We start from the raw sequence: 6,000 nt of genomic DNA, 5'->3' as shown, positions 1-6,000 counted from the left end.
AAGTTCCAGGAATCTGCCTGAATCTGCCTCTGCATCCCTGGTATTACAAGAATACTTAGTTCTGGGAAACAAACTCAGGCCCTCAGACTTGCAGGACGACCAAGCAGTTTTGACAGACTAAGATGCCCCTCCAGCCTCTGAGTGTTTGTCTTTCAATAAGAAGCCCAGGATGGAGCAAGGCAAGAGCCCATGAGGCTATCATTAGCATAGTGGTGGGCACAAACCGTAGTCATCGTTTTAAGTACCTCTGTTCTAAGACTTTTAGACTTGATCCTTGTGGTCACAAGGTGGTAGTTTTATTTTCTGCATTATGTATATGATCGTTCCAGTCAAAAAGTAGGGAGCAGGGGTGAAGGTTTTCTTAATGTGGTCTTGCGCTTTTGTCTGGGAAGGATTACATCATTAAAAAAAAAATCGAGGGCTGGAGAAATGACTCAGTGGGTAAGGGCACTATGCTACCAAGTTGGATGACTGTCTCTCAAGTCTCAGTACCTACATGGTGGTAGGAGAGACCCAAGCCTTGCAAGCTGTCCCCTGACCTCCACAGGTACATTGTGACATGCAGGCTTATACACACAGACATATAAATAAATGTAATCATTTTTATTTAAAAATTATGCAATTTTTAAAAAGAAAAACAGGATTCTCGCCAGGTGGTGGCAGCGGCGGTGGCAGCAGCGGTGGCAGTGGCAACAGTGGTGGTGCACACACTTCTTTAATCCCAGCACTCAAAAGGCAGAGTCAGGCAGGTCTCTGAGTTCAAAGCCAACTTGGTCTACAGAGTGAGTTCCAGGATGGCCAGGGCTTCGCAGAGAAACCCTGTCTTGAAAAACCAAACCAAAAACCATGCTTTACCCATGTATAAAATGTATGCGACAAGAATTTCATTTCTCTCCTCATTTAACAAGGTGCTGGCTTACAGACAATTCTGCCAGGCTCCGCCCAACGATTACCCAGCAACAGCTTTCGTCTCTGCCAGCCAGGTGTAAGCCAGGCCTATAAGAACACTGCTCGCTGCCAAACCCTTTCTTCCTCTTCTTTACTCTCTCCATCTTCTTTCTCTCTCTGTTTCCTTGTGTTCCTGGCCAACCTCTCTTCCCCTCCTCCTTTCTTCTCATTCTTTCTGGCTTTCTCCCCCCTTTTTCTTTGCCTTCACATCTTTTCAGATTCTCTTCCCCCCCACCTCCCAATAATCTTCCTTTATGGTAGGTCTGTCACATGGCATGATTCCTCAGTGGGACACCTTAGCCATTCTGCCTTCCCTTGCACCCCCCTCACTGTAATCACATCGGATTATACCACCTTATAAAACACAACCCAAGGAAAGATGCTAATTACTACTTCAATGAGAATTCAAAACAGAGCAAGTTACCTTCCTGGAATGCCTAACTTTGATCTCCAGCACCAAATAAAAGCGCTTGGGTTTGTCTTAGTTAAGGTTACTATTACTGTGATGAGACACTTTGACCTAAGCAACTTGGGGAAGAAAAGGTGTATTTGTATATGAATCCACTCTCGCTGTCATCAAACACACCAGAAGAGGGCATCAGATCTCATCACAGATGGTTGTGAGCCACCATGTGGTTGCTGGGAATTGGACTCAGGACCTACGAAGAGCAGCCAGTGCTCTTAACCACTGAGCCATCTCTCCAGCACCACCCCTCCCCCCCCAGCCAAAGAGTGTATTTGGCTTATGATTTACCATCGCTGTTTATTATGGAAGGAAGTCAGGACAGGAACTCAAAACAGGGCAGGAACCTGGAGGCAGGAGCTGGTGCAGAGGCCGAGGAGGGGTGCTGCTTACTGGCTTGCTCAGCCAGCTTTCTTACAGAACTTGGGACCACCAGCCCAGGGATGGCATCACTCAGAATGGGCTGCGTACACTACTGAAAGAGAACAGTAATTATCAGTCCCACTCAGCTAAGAGCCCTGCGAGCTACAACGCTGGCCTGGCAAGGGATATGCGCCGGTGCTATTGTGGCATGAGTGTTATGGGAATGACCAGTCACTGTTTGATCGGCATGGAACCCATGCCTGACCCAGTCACTGAGGTCAAGAACAGGTGCTAGATAGATCATGGACTGTAGAGGAAAACCTACTACTGTTACCCTGCTAAATGAGCTCAGCAATTGAACGACTCCTGCTGACTATATGCGTAGATCAGTTCTATGTGCATGGATCAGTGTGTCGCACTCATTGGAGAAGGTGCTTCTTGCCATAAATGGCAATCAACAGAGACCCGCAGATGGAGAATGTGCAGAAGAGGCCTCGGACTGCTCAGTCCGAAATGGGGCTGATTCATCCCCTTCCTCTGCTCAGGGCGGAGGGATCTATGTGTAAGAAAGATTCCCAAGAACCAGAGGGAGTGGTTAGCTTCGAGGAAAGAGCATTTCCCAGTCCCCAACAGGGCGGATGAGCATATAAACTAGCGGAGAGTGTGACAGAGCACAAGACCAGGGCAAGCTCAAGGCAGACACATAGAAAGAGGGAGATGGGCACTGAGTCCCAGCCCTAGGTAAGGAGCCCTTGACCTTTAATCGCTGCTGGAAGAGGAATGCCAATTTTCTTCGATGTTGTTGAAATTATTAACCCCAATCCAGGGCTTCTACCCCGCCTATGATCATTCACTTTCCGGATAAAAGACACACACAGCCTTTATATTTACAATAACCCATAAACAGCGCAAGATCTGGGCAGATATCTCTCCTCTGTGTTATTAGAATCTATTTTCCTATTGATAACCCCGAGTTATTTCTTACTATGTTTTATCTGGACTGCTCTTAACTCCAGTTGGCCAGCCCTCAGGGCCATATTCTTGTGGCTCACCTAACCTATGGTAGTTTCTCTTCCTTCCTTCATCTTCTCCTCATGGCTCTCCTCTGATCCCAAACCTGGGAGTCCTAAACCTCACCTATATTTCTTCAGCCCAATTATTGTCTGTTGGCATCTTTATTTACCCATCAGAAATAATTTGGGGGCAGGGTCACATAGCATCTCTTGGGTCTGTGTGCAGACTCCAGGTCTTGCGGGTTCACACTTAGTATTACAGCAGACAGCAAGATCAAAGCTCATCACTTCAGTGGGGAGATGCCTGGTATATTGATGACACCCCGTGGTAGGTCTGAAGTTCAGGATCAACACAGTCAGACTTGATGTTTTGTTTTATGGTTTTTTGATTTGTTTGAGAGCGAGAGAGAGAACAAATATAAAATTTATAGAATTTGGGAGGTGCTGGGGCAAGGGGAATTCCCAATTTAAAATATATTCTTAAAAATATCAACAGATAAATAAATACAAAATGTATGAAAACACAAACAAGAAAATCAATGTGTGTGTGTGTGTGTGTGTGTGTGTGTACACACACAGTTATATTTATAACCCTATGTACACAGGTCATCAGAAAGGCTGAGATGAATTTCAGTGTGAGAAACTACCTGATATTGCCACACTGAGGATCAAACCCAGCTTTTCCTACTGAAATTCATTTGCTTCTCTGTGGACGGGAGCCAGTTCTGTCAGCATCAGTATTACACAATCCCGAAAAACAGTGCAAGATAGGGGTGGCCAGGGAGGAACACCAGGATCAGATCCGTCAGGAGTTTTTTCTTTCTTCTTTTGGCACAGGGTGTCACTATGCAGCCCTGGATGTAGACCAGGCTGGCCTTGAACTCACAGAGATCTGCCTGCCTCTGCCTCTTGAGTGCTGGGATCAAAGGCGTATGTCACCAGGACTTTTTTTTAAAAGCATATGTGAGCATGAGGATGTTATTTTCTTTAAATACACAATTTAAATCATGTATTTATCTGTGTAGGGTGCCTGTGTTCAGAAGCGGGGCTGGAGTTAACGGGTATTTGTAAGCTGCCCAGCATGAGTGTTAGCAAAAGAAGTCCAGTCCTCAGGAAGAGCAGCAATTAGTCTTAAGCACTTGAACTAATTCTCCAGCCCAGCCTCGAACTTCTGACCAAGGGCTGTTCTTTAGTGGAAGACCTCAGGTTTCTGAGAAAGATTCTTCCAACTGCTCAGTGGCACTTACTGGACCTAAGAGCTCAGACCGTATATTATAATAATATAAAATATATAAATTTGAGTTCTAGTCCCAAGTGTCCAGCTGAAAACCAAAACCACCATGTAAGAATGCGAAGCAAAAGAGGATTGAATTCTGCAAACCGGTTTCACGTGGGACGATACTGTTGAGTGGGCGTGGTCACAGTGACGTGCGCAAGAGGCTAGATTCAGAGTGGGTGGGGCATCCCAGAATTCCTGGCAGTGAAATCCCCAAGAGTGAAGAAGGGGGCAAGGGGTAGGGGTGAGGTGAGGGGGACACACGACAGGGCAGTTACTGCCAGATTTGTTTCTCAGGGTCAAAGAAGGCTGCTTCTATGGGTGTCTCTCATTGGCTGAACACCAACCTAGATACTAGGGAACGAGAAGCTTGACCAACGGACTATACAGCACCCCCTACTGGACAAAGTAGGAAAAGGTGAGAAATAAAAGCTAGCTGGCATTTTAGGCACCTAGCACCAGGCAAGTACTCACCGTGTTGTCGCACCTACGCCCAACAGCAATCGATTGTCATATGCACAATTATTTTATATACCATTACAATGCCACCAAGTGGGCAGAAGAGATGGCTCAGTGGTTAAGAGCATTGGCAATTCTTCCAGAGGACCCAGGGTCAATTTCCAGCACCCACATGGCAGCTTACACCTGTAACTCCAGTTCCAGAGGATCCGACACCTCACACAGACATGCATGCAGGCAAAACACCAATATACACCAAGTAAAAATAATTTAAAAAATTTTAACAAGTAAGCTGACTGATGTTAACAATTCACTGCCACACACTTTGATGTTTTATTTTAATGGTTAAATTTATGTTCATATGTGAGTGTGTGTATGTGTGTGTATGTGTGCATGCTCATGCATGTGTGTACACACGTGTGCACCTGTGTGTGTATGTGTGTATATGTGTGTATGTGGTGTGATGTGTATGCATATGTGTGTATATGTGTGTATGTGGTGTGATGTGTATGCATATGTGTGTATATTTGTGTGTATATGTGTATGTGTGTGGTGTGGTGTGCGTATATATGTGTTTATATGTATGTGTGTCTATGTGTGTATGGTGTATGTATATGTGTGTGTGATGTGTGTCTGTGTGGTGTGGTGTTTGTATATGTATGTGTGTATATGTGTGTGTGTGTGATGTGTGTATATGTGTGTGTGGTGATGTGTGTCTGTGTGGTGTGGTGTTTGTATATGTATGTGTGTATATGTGTGTGTGATGTGTGTATATGTGTGTATGGTGTATGTATATGTGTGTGGTGTGGAATGTGTGTGTGTAGGCAGGGTGCAACATTGAGTGTCATCCCTTTGACACACACAAGATCTCCTCATTGGCCTGAACCTCACCAGTTAGCGTAGGGTGGCTGCTCAATGAACCTCAAGGGTCTTCATGCCTCTGGTTCCACAGCACAGGGTTTATAAACGTGCAGTGCCACACCTGCTCTAAATACCTGTTTGCCTGCCTTGTTTGTTGTGGTTTTATATGGTTGGGAGCGCCATCGCACACATGTGGAGGTCAGAGGACAACTCTGTGGAGTTGGTTCTCTCCTCCCCCCCTTTAGGTGTGTTCCAGGGACCGAACTCTCAGGGTGCTAGGTTGTGTGGCTGGCCCTCTGCCCCCTGACCTATCTCACTGGTCTCCATGCCTGGCTTTGGACATGGATCCTAGCAATCTGATTCAGGTCTTCATGCTTACCAGCTGGGTCATGCCCCAAGCCCTGCAGCATGGTGTGCTTTTCTTTTCTTTTCTTTTCTTTTCTTTTCTTTTCTTTTTAAGGCTTTACTGTGCAGCCTTGGGTAACCTCAAACTCAGCAGTCCTCCTGTTTCAGCTGTCTAAGTGCTGAAATTACAGGCATATGCCACCAGGTCTGGGATTAAAGGTACATACCACCATGCTCAGCAAAATGTATATCTTTGCTGTGTGACTTTTTTT

This window comes from Micromys minutus (genome assembly GCF_963924665.1).
Source record: "Micromys minutus genome assembly, chromosome: 29".
In the NCBI taxonomy this organism is placed as follows: domain Eukaryota; kingdom Metazoa; phylum Chordata; class Mammalia; order Rodentia; family Muridae; genus Micromys; species Micromys minutus.
This window is presented reverse-complemented; position numbering follows the sequence as displayed.